General features: G+C 44.7%; 2 non-coding genes across 2 annotated transcripts; one reads left to right on the top strand and one right to left on the bottom strand.

Annotated features, from left to right (window-relative positions):
- Window positions 1–1,236: 1,236 nt before the first annotated feature.
- trnag-ucc (transfer RNA glycine (anticodon UCC)) lies at window positions 1,237–1,308 on the bottom strand. The gene has a single exon. It is a non-coding gene; the product is annotated as a tRNA-Gly (tRNA).
- A 7,712-nt stretch (window positions 1,309–9,020) lies between these two features.
- trnak-cuu (transfer RNA lysine (anticodon CUU)) lies at window positions 9,021–9,093 on the top strand. The gene has a single exon. It is a non-coding gene; the product is annotated as a tRNA-Lys (tRNA).
- Window positions 9,094–19,974: the final 10,881 nt, after the last annotated feature.

The raw sequence follows: 19,974 nt of genomic DNA, 5'->3' as shown, positions 1-19,974 counted from the left end.
TGTTTAAAATGCATGGTGCTCTCACTGTTTAAAATGCATGGTGCTCTCACTGTTTATAATGCATGGTGCTCTCACTGTTTACAATGCATGGTGCTCTCTCTGCTTATAATGCATGGTGCTCTCTCTGTTTATAATGCACGGTGCTCTCACTGTTTTAAATGCATCGTGGTCTCACTGTTCATAATCAATGCTGCTCTCACTGTTTGCAATGCATGGTTCTCTCACTGTTTATAGTGCATGGTGCTCTCACTGTTTATAATGCACGGTGCTCTTACTGTTTATAATGCATGGTGCTCTCACTGTTTATAATGCATATTGGTCTCACTGTTCATAATCAATGCTGCTCTCACTGATTATAATGCATGGTGCTCTCACTGTTTATAATGCATGTTGCTCTCACTGTTTATAATGTACGGTGCTCTCACTGTTTATAATGCACGGTGCTCTAACTGTTTAAAATGCATATTGGTCTCACTGTTCATAATCAATGCTGCTCTCACTGTTTGTCATGCATGGTGCTCTCACTTTTTTAAATGCATGGTGCTCTCACTGATAACAATGCATGGTGCTCTCACTTTTATAATGCATGGTGCTCTCACTTTTATCATGCATGGTGCTCTCACTTTTATCATGCATGTTGCTCTCTTAAAATCTATCGATCTCAGCTTTGAATATAACTCAACGACTGAGCATCCACAGCCCTCTGGGTTGTAGAGAATTCCAAAGATTCACAATCCTTCGAGTGAAGAAATGTTTCCTCATGTTGGTCCTAAATGGCCGACCCCTCATCTTGAGAGTATGAGCTCTCGTTCTTGACTCTCCCGCCAGGGGAATCAGACTCTCAGCATCCACACTGTCAAGCCGTCTAAGAATTTTATACATTTCAATGCGATCAACTCTCATTCTTCTAAACTCCAACCAATATTGTCCAATTTTGCACAATATTTCCTCATACTACAATTGCAGCAAGACCTCCTCACTCTTATATTCCAACACCCTTCCAAAAAAGGCTAACATATCATTTCCCTTCCTCACTCTCATTCGACCCTTGGCAAATCAGTATTTCCAGCATGTTTTTCCTCTTTTCCTTCGATAGGGAAAATAAATGAAGGTTGATAACATTTTACTGCAATTACACTCGATTCTGTCTTGGAAACAATTTCCAACTGAACTGCATCAAATTCGATTGTAAACTTAAGAGTTTCTGATGGAAATAAACTAATAAGAACACTTAATTGCGATGGCCGGGAATCGAACCCGGGTCAACTGCTTGGAAGGCAGCTATGCTCACCACTATACCACCACCGCTGAAAAGAATCAACAATAAAATAGTTCCCAAACATCAGATCCTGAACAGACACTGCAGGCTGTTGGATTTTGTTCTTCATTTTCACTGGTTTCTGACGGATCCTTTCTCGCTCTGTTGCAGTTCCTGTTTCCGCCCAGTAGATTTCACCAACCCCCAATCAATGGAAATTACACACCAGCCAGTAATTCTTCACCTGATATCGGACTGAAGAGACAGTCGATACCTGCAATACTTGACCAGCTGGAAATACATTTTACCACAGCTCACATCAGCCTTTGAGTAAAGTTAAATAATTCCATTAAATCATTACAGAGACCTGACTATCAACTGGGCAGGAATGGCAGCTTAATATTCAAGTCTATAAGATCTTTAAAAAGGACAGGGAAATAGGGAAAGGAGGAGGAGCAGCAATATTACTAAAGGACAATATTACAGCAGTTCAAAGATAGAATATCAGTGAGGGTGAGCGGGCAGTGTAAACACTCTGAGAGAGACCCATCACAAGTGCCCCCACTGTACTCCTCCAGAAGGTATAAGAAGGGCGAGTGCGGGAGGATTTCTTCATTCTTTGTGAAAGTGTTTGTGAGATTGTGGAAATGTCTGGAAGAGGAAAAACCGGCGGTAAAGCTCTGTCGAAGGCCAAGTCTCGCTCATCCCGGGGCGGACTGCAGTTCCCTGTTACCCGTGTTCACAGGCTCCTGCGAAAGGGGAACTATGCTGAACGTGTGGGTGCCGGAGCCCCGGTCTATCTGGCTGCTGTGCATCGAGTATCTGACGGCTGAAATCCTCGAGGTGACCGGCAAAGCGGCCCTGGACAAACAAGAAGACCCGCATCATCCCCAGACACCTGCAGCTGGCCATCCGCAACGACGAGGAGCTCAACAAGCTGCTGGGACGGGTGACCATCGCTCAGGGTGTTGTCTGATATCCAGGCCGTGCTGATGCCGAAGAAAACCAGCATTGTGAGCTCCAAGAGCAAGGAAACCGGCCAAGGCTTAATCTGATAACCCAAAGGACAGGACCAACCTTATTGAAATCTTTGAAGAAGGAACAGAAAGTGTAGGCAAGTTTAATGCAGTAGATGTGATATATTTGGGTTTTCCGAAGGCCTTCTATAATGTACCACATTGTAGACTCATGGCTAAGTTCAGAGCACGTGGAGTCAGGGTCAGGTGAGTACAAAATTGAAAGCCGAGAATAGAGGTTAAGGGTCGCTACTCAGAGTGGCAAAACGTGGGAAGTGGAGTTCCAGGTGATGGGACCACTGTTCTTCACAATTTACATTAACGATTTGGATTCGGGAATTGGAAGTACAATTCCAAAATTTGTGGACGACACCAAATTGGGGGATTTAGTTAATACAAAGGAAGAATGCATCAAAATGCAAGAGGGCATTAATAAACTTGCAGAATGAAGAATCAGGAGGTCACACACTGCTTGGATAATAAGAGTCTAAACGGGATAGTGGAGCACAGGGATCTAGTGGTACAGATACACAAATTACTAAAAGTAACGACCCAGGTTAATCAGGTCATAAAAAGACAAATCAAACACTAGGATTCATTTCGAGAGGGATAGAGTTGAAAAGCAAAGAAGTTATGTTAAACTTGTATAGAACCTTGTTTAGACCAGACTTGGAATACTGCGAACAGGTCTCGTCTCCATATTATAGACATAGGGGCATTGGAGAAGGTGCAAACAAGATTCACAAGGATGATACCAGAAATGAGAGGATATTCTTATCAGGAAAGACTGAACAGACTGGATATCGTTTCACTAGAAAAGAGAAGGCTGAGGGTTGATCTGATCGAGGTTTTTAAGATAATGATAGGGTTTGTTCGGATAGATGTAGAGAAAATGTTTACACTTGTGGGGAGTCCAAAACTTCAGGTAATAAATATAAAATATTCACTAATAAATCAAATAGGGAATTCAGGAGAAATTGCTTTACCCAGAGAGTGGTTAGAATGTGGAACTTGCAACTACGAGGTTGTATCTGAGGCAAATAACAGAGGGACATTTAAGGGGAAGATAGATCAGCACATGAGGGAGAAAGGAATAGAAGGATATGCAGATAGGGTTAGATGAAGTAAGGAAGGAGGAGGCTCATCAGCAGCATAAACGCTGGCATAGATTAGTTGGGCCGAATGGCCTGTTTCTGTGCTGTAGGTTCAATGTAACTCGATGTGAAGGCTCTTTTCAGAGCCACCCTCTGTATCTGTGAAAGGACTGGTTACTGTCTGAAGGGAAACGCTAATATCATGCGACCAGTGTGGCTTTGAGCTGCTTTTGTCTCGTTGTGGACGAGATGAGGAATTAATGGGACTGGAGTCGGGGCAGTGACCACAGTCCGCTACTTTCAACGGTGACTTATAGATCCCAGCCCACACATCACCAGGTTTCTTGTATTTATTTAAACTACTTGCCATGCTGGGCTCGTAAAGAATCACCAGAACTGCTCGACTAACCTTTCTACATCTGTGGGATTCAGCGCTTCGCTCCGTTTCTGTTCTATTTTGTTGGATTATTTACATAACGCATCAAACTCACTGGGGAATCACTGAAATGTAACTCTGTACAGAAACAAATAACAGTGAATTGCCTGGTGCCCAGGAGATCAGGAACATTACTCGCCTTTCGTCCTGTTAACGAGTAAACCGTGTTTAGAGTCCACCGACCCGCTTTGGTTCCATATGGGGAATTAAACAGAGAAATCGGGAGGGGAGGAGACAGTCAGAGAGACAGAGCGGAGAGCGGCCTCTGATCTTCCAGCTCCACCTCCAGTTCTCTCCATCCGACAGTTTCAAAGCGTTTATCGATAATAGAACCGAACCTCAGCGCTCCGCACAAATCCTGACAGACCCGGGCTTCATATTCAAGGATTCCCAAAACCCGAAGCTTTCAAATAAGCCCCGTTACAATGAGAAATCGTTAATATTCCTGCCTAAATACAGTCCATTCAATAACAAGTCAACTCGGCTCCTCCATTTCAGTCTGTTTCCCTGTTCTATCTCCCCACACATCCCCTCCCAGACGGGTTCAGCGTTTTACAAACACCTTATTCCAGCTTATTTGGAGAATCTCGTGTGTTGGGTTTGAGTTATGACGCGGAGTTTCTCCGCCAGTGTTACCGTCTCACAGAGACTCTCGCCTTGAATCTGTGAAAAGATTATGACGATGAACTGGGACTGGAGCCGAAACATCCCCAGTTACAGTGAGGCCCGGCACGGACATCACATTCTCTCTATTTTATATCAGACAGTATCCCACTTTCATGTCCAGCAATAGAGAGAGAGAGAGACAGTATCAATCTTACACTTCCGATCTGTGTCCAAATCACGCTCAATAACAGTATCCACCTTCATATACAGCACCAGAGAGAGAGAGAGGGAGGCAGACACGGTGAGAGAGACAGAGAGAGCGGTGAGACACAGTGACAGACAGACGTTAACAGTATTAGTTCCGGACTGACCGGTAAAGTGCCGATTTATCCAGAAAGATCGCGTTGGAAAGACAGAAGATGCAATCCCATCTCTCACAGATATTGTACAAGGGTCAGAAACACTATTAATCCCACACTCAGGGACAGTACAGAGAGGGACAGAAACAATGGGTCACATTTAACCCTCTAATGCCTGTTGTACTATCTGCAGTTTTACAGCTCAGGGCTGTTCGATATTACTCTCAGTGACCTACAGTTTCACTCCGGTTAAATTAATCTGCGACTGTTGCTGCCTGATATTAACCCTACACGGTCCCAGCAAATACACCGACTCCCACTTTCCTCCCATGTTTCTCCAGGATTGGTTTGAGAAATCCTCTCTTAGTCGCACATTATAGGGGCCATTAATGAAGAGAATCCATTATCTGATTTCACAGCCGCTCACTTTATCTCTGAAAGGCTCTTTACCATCAAAAGACCCCGAGAGAAACAGCAGGGATGGAAACATCTAGTTTAATAGTTGGAGATTGTAAAGTCAGTCTGGATTCCAGCGTTAGGCACTGGTGGAATCCCATCTGTTTCCCATTCTGGTTCCTGTTCCTGCACTGCCTGTGGACCCCATTCCCTCTGACCTTTCCCCCAGACCCACTTCCTTTGCTCAGACTCCGAAAAATTCCAATTGGGGAAAGTTTCCATCGATTTTTGGATTGGGAATTGTGGGCGCCATTCCCTCAGTGAGCGGAAGAAGATGGTTTAAAACAGCCGGGAATGGAGAGATCACGGCCCCCGGGGGAAGGGAGCAAAGAGCAGCCTCGTTACAGCAGATCATCGCTTCGGGACCGTGTCCGCAGATGGGCTCAGAGATCGGCATTGAGTCCGGGGGAAGGTCAGGGGGAGTCCGGGGGCTGTTTATAAGAGGCAGAGTGGATCAGGAACTGGTCCCGGAACATGGAGTGAGAGGGGGGAAGGGAGAGGTCATTCTCGGGCTGTGTGTGGACAGGGTGTGTCCAGGGGAAGGGAGAGAGAATGGGAAGGACGTGCTATTAAAATCATTGTTGCTTTCTCTCCCCAAACCAGTCGTGAATGGTTCTGGTTTAGTTCCAGCCTCACCCTGTTTATTGTGATTGGACAGTGAAGAGTGGAAACAGAGCTGGACAGTAAGGATGTGGGGAGTTATACAAAGATCATCTATTGCAGGCATCAGGTGAGAAGTGTGAAGGACACATTTTAAACAGCGGCTGTTTGGTTTCGGTTGAACGGTTAGTCCCATGGGAGAGGAGATTTGAAAGCTGACCTGTACAAATGTCCCTGCCCCATCGGGTAGTCCCATTCATGGATCAGTGCAGGGGTTGGGCCGTGTCTGAATGTCATTAAATCGTTGTAAAACAGCCCAACACACCTGGTGTGCAGAAGCTGAGTGCTGCAGTACTGCAGTGGAGTCAGACACTGACACTGTTTGTATCACTGGATTTCATTTGTGGATATTCAAAATGATCATTAACAGAGATATTAAACTGATCACTTCTGTATTTTCTACCTCACATGTTCCTGAGTAACAAGAGATCATTTTCTTTCTCCAGGCAAACCCTTGAACGATCCAGAATAAATGTGATGCTTCCTCCGCCCGAGGCAGAAGGAACAATGCAGCCAGCTCCTTCTCACACACAGTAGGTATATTATCACTCACAGAGCACAGAGACACAGACAGGTCATCAGTTCCACAGTCTCAGACAGCAGGAGTAGTCAGTCCCACACTGATCACAATTTCCAGAGACACATTTTCAATCCAACAGTCAAGCAGAGTAGGTGAGGCAGACACTGTTCCATTTCCCCCTAACTCAGTCCCGCTGACAGGAAGATACAAAAATCCCAGTCCAAAATCACACTCTCGGAGTGAAAGGCACTGTGTCAATCTCACAATAGAGCAACATTAGCTACGAATTAAATACCAGATAGAAATCACACATGGTACCCGATTCAAAGGTACAGAATGAATCCCAATAATGTACCCCGAGATTCAAATTGAATACTAGCCCAGAACTCTCACACACATGACTTTAATCCATGCAATATCCATTCGAAATGTGTATCATATGATACAAATTGCACACAAGTCCAAAACTCAGGCAGAGTATCAGATTCAGAAATATTGAAAGATAGTAAACCTGAGAGACAAATTAGATACCTGTTCAGAATGTACTCGTAGAATGAGATTTAAAGATAGAGTGTCAATTCTATTAGTGCAGACTGAGATACACATTACATACCAGTCCAAAAATTCCATACAATATTAGACTGAAAGATACGGTATCAATTCCATTTCTACAGACTGGTCTACACATTACATACCAATTCAAAAATGTCACCTTATCAGTTTGAAAGATACATTATCATCCACAACAGTACTCACAGAGATACAGATTTAATAGTACTCCAAAAAGCACACAAATTATCGGATTAAAACCTCCAGCATCAAATCCTAAAGTATGTCCATATTTACCAATTAAACAATGAGTAAAACTATTTAAACATCGAGATATTAAAGCTACAATATTGAACGCCATAATGTAATCTGAGAGAATAATTACGTACAGATACAGAATGAATCTCACATTCAGAGACAGTACCAGAGACACACAGACACAGAATAAATCCAACTCTCACAGATGCAGAAGGAATCCCAAACTCACATACAGTCCAAGAGACTGACAGACACACAGTTAATCCCACACTCACACTCAGTGCCAGAGACTGACAGGTACAGTATGAATCCCACACTAACATGCAGTATGAGTAGCTGCATATATAGGATGAATTCAACTCCCACATACAGTACTGGAGACTGTACATACAGAATGAGTCCCACACTCTCATGGAGTACCAGAGACTGACAGATAACGAAAGAATCCCACACTAACACACAGTATGAGAGACTGCATATAAAGAATGAATCACAAACTCTCACACACACTGCTGACAAGATACAGAATCAATTCCAATCTCACACACAACATCAGAGAGTGACAGGTACAGAATGAATCTCACAATCACACACAGTACCAGAGACTGGCAGATACAGAATGAGTCCCACATTCACACACAGTACCAGAGACTGACAGATACAGAGTGAATCCCACACTCACACACAGGACAAGAGACTGACAGATATAGAATGAATCCCACACTCACACACTGTACCAGAGACTGACAGATACAGAATGAATCCCACACTCACACACAGTACCAGAGACTGACAGATACAGAATGAATCCCACACTCACACACAGTACCAGAGACTGAAAGGTACAGAATGAATCCCACACTCACACACAGTACCAGAGACTGACAGGTACAGAATGAATCCCACACTCACACACAGTACCAGAGACTGTCGCAGCATGAAATGGTCCTTATCAAGTTCACAATTGATACCCGATGTGACTACCACCTTGAAAAACTAACCCTCCTCATCCTTCTCAAATACAATATCTCACCGTGCTGTTATGCTGTTAGACTCGTTTCCTCTCCCTGCTCTTATTTGGAATATGTTGCTTTTCTGTCTGACAACACTTAGTATCATCGTATTATGTTTTTCCACAAGAGGAGATCATTCGGCCCATCGTGCCTGTGCCGGGTCAAACACACGTATTCGTTCAAAATTCGTTCAGAGACAGATGGAGTGCTTGTTATCAGAAAATTGCCTGAACCCCCACAGTCTACAGCTTTCCTCCTCGCTCTCAACCACACGGCCTATTTTTGTGTCACCCCCAAATTTCTTAATCATGCCCCCTCCGTTTCAGTCCAAATCGTTAATATATACCGCAAAAAGCAAAGGACCAAGTACCGAGCCCTGCGGCACCCCACTGGAAACAGCCTTCCAGCCGCAAAAACACCGGTCGACCATTACACTTTGCTTCCTGCCACTGAGCCAATTTTGGATCCAACAAGCCACATTCCCTTGGATCCCATGGTCCTTTACTTTTTTGACCAATCTGCCATGTGGGAACTTTTAAAAAGCCTTGCTAAAATCCATGTAGACGACATCAATTGCGCTACCCTCATCGATCCTCCTTGTCATCTCCTCGAAAAATTCAATCAGGACAGTTAGACACAAACTCCCCTGAACAAATCCATGCGGACTGTCCTTGATTGGTCCGTGCCTTTCGAAGTGACAGTTTATCCTGTCCCTCAGAATTGATTCCAATAATTTGAAATGGAGTCTTTCTCTTGCTTGCTGCAATAACAGATAAGGCGGTTAGGAGTGTTCAGGCCCGGCTCGCTCAGTCGGTAGAGTATGAGAATCTTAATTTCAGAGTCGTGGGTTCGAGCCCCACGTTGGGCGAGTATCATTTTAAACTTTTATGATGCGTTCACTGGCCAACGGTGCAGAATTGATGCAGGATGAAACCTTAAATTTGTTTTCAGGATGGACGAGCGGTCTAAGGCGCTGCGTTCAGATCGCAGTCTCGATGAGAGGCATGGGTTCAAATCCCATTTCTGGCATTGTTTATTTTCACTAAGACGTGAAAATATTTTATTTGTAGATTGGGCTGCAGCTGATTTTTCGACCAAGTTGATTTGCTCCTCCCACAAAAGCAACTGGCTTTGTTGTGGAAATGTGACTTGAGAAGTTTCAAACGGTGAAATGTTTGACATATTAATGACCTGGACAAAGAAATAGAACAGCAGTGGGAAATATTTAAAACGGTGATCAATAGAGTCCAGGAGAAATATATCCCACTAAAAAGCAAGAACAAACTAGCCAGAAATGACACACCAGGGTTGAATAAAGAAATAAGGGCAAAATTGAAACTGAAGAAAAAGACCCACCCTGGACAATAAAGGAGAGAGGGGAATGTGAAAAGACTGGGAAAGAAGTCGAAAGAACTATTAGAAAGGAAAAAAGGAATATCAAAAAAGCAAAGTATTGCAGACACATCAACAGCCAAAGAAAATTTAGGATATGAATAGGGCCACTAAGGGATACACACGACAAACTCACAGGCAATGACAGCGAAATGGCAGAAATATTAAATAATCACTTTGCTTCAGTATTTACCAGGGAGACTAGTATTGTGGGCATGACAGTAGAAGAAGAGAACAAAAAAAATATGCAAAGACATTTAAGATCGAAAGGGGGAGATAATTGATAAACTAATCAAACTTCGAGAGGAAATTTCCTGTTCGGAGCCTAACCAGAGTTTCAAACCGCTCAGCCACGCTAATTTCCGTATTACTGTTCAGGAGCTCATTTCACAGGGACACGATTACTGCCCTCCATTTAGAGAGGCTCAGTGAAAGGCGGAAATTGATCTATTAATAGAATCATAGAATAAGACAGCGCAATTCGGTTGCCATTCGGCCCATCGTGCCTGTGCCTGCTCTCTGAAAGAGCTGTCCAGTTAGTCCCACTCGCCTGCTGTTTCCCCATAGCCCTGAAAATGTTTCCATTCGAGCGTTTATCCAATTCCCTTTTGAAAACTGTGAGTTAAGAAAAACAATATTGAAAGGGGTGCTGGGGCCTCTGCAGCGTCGATGTAGAGTGTGTGATGATTGAAGTTATCAAGATGGTTGCTTTACACATGGTATGTTGTGCAATCATCCTGAAATATCTTCAATATCCAATACAAATTGAATTGCAAACCTGACGGACAAACACTGGAAAACAAGTCACGAGTGAACGCAAATCACCTGGGACCCGTTTTCAGCCTCACGGCACTTTAAGTAAAGTGAAATAACTTTGCATTGAAAAGATTTGAAATTTGCATCTGTGCCTTTATCTCTTTCATTTCTTGAATTTGCTGGTGTCTGATGATGAACACGCCTCTGCTCCCTCTATTAAACAAGAAAGGAGGTGTTTGACGTTGACGGGACCTGTTGGTTCTGAGCTCATCCTTTACATTGAGTGGGTTAGCGTCCTTTAAACGGCGTCAACTTTAGCCCAGCGGTGAACTTCGCAACAAACAAGTTCGACACCGTCTCACCGCGGGCGCTGACTGACATGTTTATTGTTATTTCTTTCAGACTTAAATAAATAGTGACCGTGATTTTAAATTTGCACCAAGTGATTTTTAGGTAGTCGCCTTTAAATGTTTCAAAGGCGACTCCTAATTTATGATAGTCCAGCCATTTCACCAGCTGTGTTGAAAAGAAAACATGTCTCTGCTTTTCGTGACTTTTTTCGAAAGACAAAAAAATTATTTCCCGTGAACTCTGAAGGATGGACAAGTACATTTCAGAAAGCAGAAGCAAGTTCACCGAGCTTAAATCGTCTGACCACGTTAAAGGCGCTATATATATATATTCTGCAAGTAGTTGCTGTCTGTTTCTGTGGTTGTCTTTTTTCTGGGTGTGTCCATCTGCAGGTCGATTTTGAATCAATACCAGTGTTCGTGTCAGTTTGTTGCATGAAATAAATGAGGGTATTCGGCGCTCCCCTCCCTGCCACTCGGTAGGTACTGAGTCAGGCTTTGGAACAAACATCTGTTTTTTTTTGTAAAAAAGCAATTAAAACCTTCATTCGGGAATTATCCAGTCTCTCATGTGAGCGGTGAAAGAAACAGTGACCCCGATGTGATATGAAGAAGCAGACTTTTGATCTGGAGTCAGACCTTTGCGCCACGCACTCTGAAGACAGGATCCTGGATGTTATTATATATATATATGAATGTTTCTCAAACACCGTTTCATTTATCCCACCTTGGTTGAATAGATCGGACTTATCAAATTTCCGCCAGGTCCCACCGGGTGTGGGACAGTATTGGAAGCAGCCTTCACCCCCAATATCACGGGTCTTTCATCGCCTGCTCCCAGCGGACTGCAAGTTATGGACTTGGTTCACATTTAATCAGCAGTGTGAATCGTTAAGTATTTCCTCATTTTTAATGGGAACAAGGTTTCAAAATGCTTCATGCCCGTTTTCGAACGGGGGACCTTTCGCGTGTTAGGCGAACGTGATAACCACGACACTACGGAAACCTGAAGCTTGCAGTTCCGAGAAGGATCGGTGGCGCTGGTCAGGCAGGGAATCCCAGAGCATCGCGCCCACACAAACATTTCACTGTTTTTTTTTCATGTGCCTGATACCTGACCGCAGTGTAAATTATGGCGAATAAGGCATGCTCAGATGACATTGTTCACAGAGTGTTTTCTTGCAGCCAAATCACACATTAGAAAACTTGAAATGAGATTAAGAGATCGGAGCCATTTGAAGTGCCCCCAGTTACTGCAGATCAGCAATTAAAACTTGGCACCGGCTTCAGGGCTATCAGAATGAGGCAATGAATCCGAAAGTCGGAAAAAAACGGTTCAATTTGTGTCCCTGGGTGGGCTCGAGCCACCAACTTTTACGGTGAACAGCTGAACGCGACAACCGATTCTTGCAAGATACACTAAAGCAGCGTGTCACCTAGCCAAAGTTACAAGTTGCAGCCACAGAAATGCAATTGACAACTATCAGTGTTACTTTTCCAGAAATAAATGATGGGACATTGTTTGTGGAAACATGGAAACGGTCTGGTCTCGCTCACAGCATCGATATCACCGACAACCAGCTCTCCTGCAACCGGCGCGCCCACCGGTGCTTTGTCTGTTACTCAGTCGCACTGTGGGAGAACCTTCACCACACGGACTCCAGCGGTTCAAGAAGGCGGCTCACCACCACCTTCTCAAGGGCAATTCGGGATGGGCAATAAATGCCGGCCTCGCCAGGGACGCCTACATCCCATGAACAAATAAAGAAAAAGTATTCTGAGCGTCCTGATGCTGATGTCAGGTTTTGATCCCTGATCTGCAGTAACTGGGAGCGATTTAAAAGGCTCCGACCTCTTAATTTCACCCACAACATCAGATTAACTGTTCCAGGGGGACATGCCGACTCAGCTGCGTCTTGGCCGCCTGTCTGGTCAGTCCCTTATTCGTCTCCAATTCTGTTTCCCAAAGCGTATCTACAGGTTCACAAAGCTGTTTGTCATTTCGGTTCCTTTCGATTTGTCCAGCTCCCGACTGGCAACAATTTGCAAACCTGATTTCAAACCTCCGCCTTGCATCGTGTCCAGGGATGGGTTATGTGGAGAGACTGGAGAAGCTGGGATTGTTCTCCTTAGAGCAAAAAAAGGTTCAGGGGAGATTTAATAGAGGTGTTCAAAATTATGAGGGGGTTTTGATAGAATGGATGGGGAGAAGCTGTTTCCATTGGCAGGAGGGTCGATAACCAGAGAAAACAACCTGCATTTATTTAGCGCCTTGAACGGAGTAAAACGTCACAAGGTGCTTCACAGGAGCGTTATTAAACAAAACTTGACACAAAGCCACATATGGAGACATAAATGCCGACATACCATTTGCCTTCCTAGTTGCTTGCTGTACCTGTATGTTAACCTTTTGTTTTGTAGACAAGGTGCCCCAAACCTGTCTGAACACCAACATTTAATAGTTTCTCACCATTTAAAACATTTTCTGATTTACTATTTTTTCTACCATAGTGAATAACCTCACATTTCCCCACATTATACTCCATCTGCCACCTTCTTGCCCACTCACTTAACCTGTCGATATCCCTTTGCAGACTCTTTGTGTCCTCCTCACAGCTTACGCTCCGACCGAGCTTTGTATCATCAGCAAACTTGGTACATTGGTCAATACTGAGGGAGTGCACGACTGTCGGAGGGTCAGTATTGAGGGAGCACAGTACTGTCGGAGGGTCAGTATTGAGGGAGTGCAGTACTGTCGGAGAATCACCACTGAGGGACTGCAGTGCTGTCGGACGGTCAGTACTGAGAGAGCACAGTACTGTTGGAGGGTCAGTATTGAGGGAGCACGGTGCTGTACGAGTGCCAGTTCTGAGCGAGTGTTGCACTTTTGGAGGGACAGTAATGAGGGAGAGCAACAATGTCGGAGGTGCCAACTTTTGTCGGACACGTTAAAGCAAGGGCTCATCTGCCCTCTCAGCTAGGTGTAATAGTTCCCCCGGCAACATTCAAAATAGTGTAGGGGAGCTCTCCCCTGTGTCTTGGCCAATATTTATCCGTCAACCAACAATACTGAGTCCGATTTTCTGGTCATTCATCTCAGTGAAGTGTGAGGGATCTTGCTGTGTGCAAATTGTCTGTCACGTTTCCTACATTACCGCACTGACTACACTTCACAATGTACTTCATTGACTGTTCTGGACGTCCTGAGGCCTTGAACGGCGTTATATAAAGGCAAGTTCTTTCCTTCTTTCAGACGTCCGGACCATGAAACCCATCTCTTGCTCCGAGTTTTTGTCATCCCTCCTAATATCTCCTTATTTTGGGCCTTCATTCGGGCACTATCGGGTCCTTCTCTCCTCTGCCAAAACTGCTCACTATTCCAGGATCATCCTGGAATGCAAAGATAACCCCCGGCTTCTCTTCACCACTACAAACCATCTTCTTAAACCCCTCACCCCTGCCCCCTCCACACTCACATTCAACGAAAGGGGCGAGTCGCTCATGGAATTCATTGTCACTAAGATTGAGACCATCCGTTCAGCTGCCTCCCTTCCCCTAGCCCACCAAGCAAAACTTCCCCGACGGCTCCCCCCTGCCCAAGCCCTGAATTCACATCTTTCTCTTGTTTCTCTCCTGTCTCCCCTCATACCCTCTCCGAGCTCATCTTGACCATGAGGCCCACCTCCTGCTCCCTCGAACCTATTCCCACCAAACTGCTGACCACCCAACTTCCCTTCCTGGGCCCCATGTTAGCTGATATTATTAACGGTTCCCTCTCTTCAGGTACTGTCCTCCTCCGCTTCAAATATGCTGTCATCAACACCCTCCTCAAAAAAACCAACCTTAACCCTCTGTCCTGGCAAATTAACGCCCCATCTCCAACCTCCATTTCCTCTCTAAATTCCTTGAACGTATTGTCACCTCTCAAATCCGTGCCCATCTTTCTCTCAACTCCATGTGTGAGTCACTCCCATCAGGTTTCCGCCCCTGCCATGGCACTGAAACGGCCCTTATCAAAGTCACAAATGGCATCCTATGTGACGGTGACGATGGTAAACTATCCCTCCTCATCCTTCTCGACCTGTCTGCAGCCTTTGACACGGTTGACCACACCATCCTCCTCCAACACCTCTCCTCCGCCGTCCAGCTGGGTGGGACAGAGTTCGCCTGGTTCCATTCTTATCTATCCAGTCATAGCCAACAAATAACCTGCAATGGCTTCTCTTCCCACTCCCGCACCATTCCCTCTGGAGTCCCCGAAGGATCTATCCTTGACCCCCTCCTATTTCTCACCTACATGCTGCCCCTCGGCGACATCATTCCATATGTACACTGACGACGCCCAGCTCTACCTCACAACCACCTCCCTCGACCCCTCCACTGTCTCTCATTTCTCACATTGCTTGTCCGACATCCAGTACTAGATGAACAAAAGTTTCCTCCAACTAAATATTAGGAAGACTGAAGCCATTTGTTTGGTCCCCGCCACAAACTCAGTTCCCTAGCCACCGACTCCATCCCTCTCCCTGGCCAGTGCCTGAGGCTGAACCAGACCTTGGCGACCTCAGATGAGTTTCGGACCACATTTCTGCTCCATCACCAAGACCGCCTGTTTCCACCTCCATTTCATCGCGTGTCCCTGCCCCTGCCTCAGATCATCTGCTGCTAAAACACTCATCCATGCCTTTGTTCACTCTCGGCTTGACTATTCCAATGCTCTCCTGGCTGGTCTGCTATGTTCCGCTCTCCATAAACTTGTCCTCATCCAATCTCTGCTCCCCGTATCCTGACTCATAACACGTCATGCTCTACCATCACCCGCTGACCTACATTGAATCCCGGTAACGCCTCGATGTTAAAATTCTCGTCCTTGTTTTCAAATCCCTTCATGGCCTCGCCCCTGCCTATCCCTGTAACCTCCTCCAGCCCTACAACCCTCCGTGGTGTCTGTGCTTCTCCATTTCTGGCCTCTTTTGCATCCCCGATTTAAATCACTCCACCATTGCAGGGCGTGCATTTCGCTGCCTAGGCCCCAAGCTCTGGAATTCCCTCCCTAAACTTCTCGTCTTCTCTACCCTGTCTCCTCCTTTAATACGCTCTTTAGAATCTACCTCTTTGAACCAGCTTTTGGTCACCTGTCCGAATATCTCCTTATGTGGCTCGGTGTCAAATATTGTTTGATAATCGCTCCTGTGAAGCACCTTGGGACGTTTTACTACGTTAAAGGTGCGATCTAAATGCAAGTTGATGTTGTTGATCATGGTTGATCTGTATCTTAACTCTATCTACCTGCCTTGGTTCCAGACCCTTTAATACCATTGCCTAACAAAAATCTATCAGTCTCAGTGTTGAAATTATCAATTGACCCCCAGCCTCAACAGCTTTTAGGGGGGAGAGAGTCCCAGATTCCCACTACCCTTTGTGTGAAGAAGTGCTTCCTGACATCACCCCTGAACTCCTTAGCTCTAACTTTGAGGTCATGACCCCTTGTTCTGGACCCCAATCAAATCCTTTAATCAGCTTAAACATCTTAATTAGATCACCCCTTAATCTTTCATACTCAAGACTAGACTATGCAACCGGTCCTTATAATTTAACTCTTCTAGTCCCGGTATCATTCTGGTGAATCTGTGCTGCACCCCCTCCAAGACCAATATATCCTTCCTGAGGTGTGGTGCCCAGAACTGAACACAATACTCCAGATTGTGTTTGACCAGAGCTCTGTACAGCTGTAACATAACTTCTTCCCCTTTGCATTACAGCTCCCGAGATAAAGGCCGATATTCCATTTGCCTTTTAAATTAATTTTTGTAACAGTCCACTCGCTTTCAGTGATTTCTGTACTTGGACCCCTAAATCTCCCTGCTCATCCACAGTTCCGAGCTTCTCATCATTTAGAACATTCTTCGAACTTTCTTCGGCCGAAAGGGGATGACCTCACACTTTCCCACATTGAACTCTGTCTCCACAGTTTTGCCTACCCACTTAATCAATCTACTTCCCTTTGCAACTTTCTGCTCCCATCTATGCTATTTACTTTGCCACCTCACTTAGTGTCATCAGCAAACTTAGATATACAGCTATTCCTTCACCCAAGTCATTTTTAAATGTAGTGAAAAGCTGTGGCCCCAGTAAAGATCATCGGGGGACACCACTAGTCACATCCTGCGAATTTGAGTACATATCCATTATTCCTATTCTCTGTCACCTACCTACTGATCAATTCCCCATTCAAGCCAATAGGTTGCCTCCAATTCCATGTGCTCTCATTTAACAGTCCCTTATGTGGAACCTTGTCGAATGTTATCAGCTTGATCTGTAAAAACTCCCACCAAACTCCTGTCTGCTGGGGGAGTGAGGCCTCCACATTGAGCAGCCTCCCACCTCGCTTTGACTCTGAAAACTCTCCAAGCCAGGCCAACCCGGCAATTGACGTGTGGGCTCCTTCAAACATGTGGCCCCATGAACGGGCACTGCAAGATCATGCGGGGAGCTATAACCATTTCTCTGAGGCTGAATTTGATCAATCTACAGCATTGACTATTTTACATAATGTGAGCTGTGAGGTTAAATGAGAGCGCATTCCATTCAACCAGAGTGACGTCATCGGAAGCGGTGTCATGAACGGAGTTTATAACCATCGCGTGGCTTGGCGCATGTGGACGTCACGCGTCGAAAGAAAACCAGAAGCACCCACACTGTCACTAATCACTCCCATCATACTAAAGAGGATGAGTAGGCCATTCGGCCCCTCGATCCTGCTCCGCCATTCAATCAGATCATGGCTGATCTTCGACATCAACTGCACTTTCCTGCCCGATCCCCATATCCCTTAATTCCCCTAGAGTCCAAAAATCTATCGATCTCAATATTGAATATATTCAATGAATCATCATCCACAGCCCTCTGAGGTAGAGAATTCCAAAGATTCACAGCTCTTTGTTGAAGAAATTCCTCCTCATCAAACTCCTAAATGGCCGACCACTTATCCGGAGATGATGCCCTTCGTTCTAGACTCTCCAGCCATGTGAAACATCTTCTCAGCATCTATTCTTTTAAGCCTTCTCAGAATCTTATATGTTTCAATGAGATCACCTATCATTTTCAAAAGTCCAGAGAGTATAGGCCCATTCTAAAAAATCTCTGCTCATAAGACAACCCTCTCATCCCAGGAATCAATCTAGAGAACATTTGTTGCACCGCCTCTAAGGCAGATATATCCTTCCATACGTAAGGAGACCAATACTGCACACAGTACTCCAAATGCGGTCTCACAAGCCCTGTATAATTACAACATGAGTTTCTTACTCTTGTACTCCTACAGCCTTGCAATAAAGGCAAACATACCATTTGCCTTCCTAATTGCTTGCTGTACCTGCATATTAACTTTATGTGTTTCGTGCACAAGGACAACCAAATCCTTTTGAGCACTAAATGTAATAGTTTTTCGCCACTTGAAAAATATTCTGTTTTTCTATTCTTCCTACCAAATTGAATAACCTCATAATTCCCCACGTTAAACTCCATCTGCCACTTTCTTGCCCACTAACTTAAAACATAAGAGCATAAGAAATAGGAGCAGGAGTAGGCCAATCGGCCCCTTGAGCCTGCTCCGCCATTCAATAAGATCATGGCTGATCTGATCCGAACCTCAAATCTAAATTCATGTCCAATTTCCTGCCCGATCCCCGTAACCCCTAATTCCCTTTACTTCTCGGAAACTGTCTATTTCTGTTTTAAATTTATTTATTTAAATTATTTTTATTATATCCCTTTGCAGACTCTTTGAATCATCCTCACAGCTTACTTTCCCACCTAGCTTCGTATCGTCAGCAAACTTGGATATATTATACTCGGTTCTTTCATCCAAGTCATTGATATAGATTGTAATTAGCTGAAGCCCAAGCACCGATCCTTGCAGCAACCCACGAGTTACAGCCTGCCTGAAAATGACCGTTTATCTCTTCTCACTGCTTTCTGCACGTTAGCAAATCCTCTATCCATGCTAAACCCTTATCTTGTGTAAAAACCTTTAATGTGGCACGTTATCGAATGCTTTTCGAAAACCCAAATATACTACATCCACTGGATCCCCTTTATTCTACCCTGCTAGTTACTTTCTCAAAAATCTCTGATAGATTTGTCAAACGCGGTTTCATTTTCATAAAACTATTTTGACTTTGCCTGATCATATTATGATTTTCTAAATGTCTAATTGAGGAACGCCTCTTCCGGGTCCAAGGAGGAGAGGAGGAGAACGTGATCCGGATCTAAGGGGTAGAGGAGGAAGTGATCCAGGATATAAGGCGTTCAGGAAAGATAGGGAGGGAAAGAAAGAAGGGGGTTGCAGTGTATATTAAGGAGAATATTGCAGTGCTGGAGAGGGAGGATGTCCTGGAGGGGTCAAGGACAGAATTTATTTGGGTAGAGTTAAGAAATAAAAGAGGTGCCATTAAATTACTGGGTGTATTATCGTGGCCAGCAACTGGTGGGAAGGATTTAGAGGAGCAAATTTGCAGGCAAATGTCAGAGAGGTGCTGAAGCTATAGAGTAGTGACAACTGGGGACTTCAACTGTCCTAATATAGACTGGGAGAACAATGATAATATAAGGGGCACAGAGGGGAAAGAATTTTTGTAATGTGTTCAGGACAACTTTCGTCACCAGTACGTTTCCGGCCCAACGAGGTCGGAGGCATTGCTGGACTTGGTTCTAGCGAAAGAGATGGGCCATGTGGAGCAAATGTCAGAGGGGGAGCATTTAGGGAGCAGCGATCAGAGTGTCATTAGGTTATGGAAAAGGACACGGACTACTCTGAAGTAAAAGTATTCAATTAGATGAGGGCCAATTTCAATGGGATCAGAACAGCTCTGGCCCGGGTGAATTGGAATCAAAGATTGACAGGCAAAACTGTAATTGAACAGTCTTTAAGGAGCAGATGGTTCGGGTACAGTCTCGACACATTCCCACGAGGGGGAAAGGTAGGGCAAATAAAGCCAGAGCTCCTTGGATGACAAAAGAGTTGGAGTAAAATGAAATGGCAACAAGGGGCGTATGACAAATGTCAGGTTGAAAACATAAGTGAGAACCTGGCAGAATATAGAAAGTTCAGAGGGGAAGTGAAAAAGGAAATAAGAGGGGCAAAGATATAGTAGGAAAATAGACTGGCAGCCATCATAAAATGGAACCCAAAAGTCTTTTACAGGCATGTAAACAGTAAACGGGTAGTAAGAGGAGGGGTCGGGCCGATT

This window comes from Heptranchias perlo, unplaced genomic scaffold, assembly GCF_035084215.1.
Source record: "Heptranchias perlo isolate sHepPer1 unplaced genomic scaffold, sHepPer1.hap1 HAP1_SCAFFOLD_214, whole genome shotgun sequence".
NCBI lineage: Eukaryota > Metazoa > Chordata > Chondrichthyes > Hexanchiformes > Hexanchidae > Heptranchias > Heptranchias perlo.
Note: the sequence above shows the minus strand (reverse complement) of the source record. Positions and strands in the feature narration are given on the sequence as shown.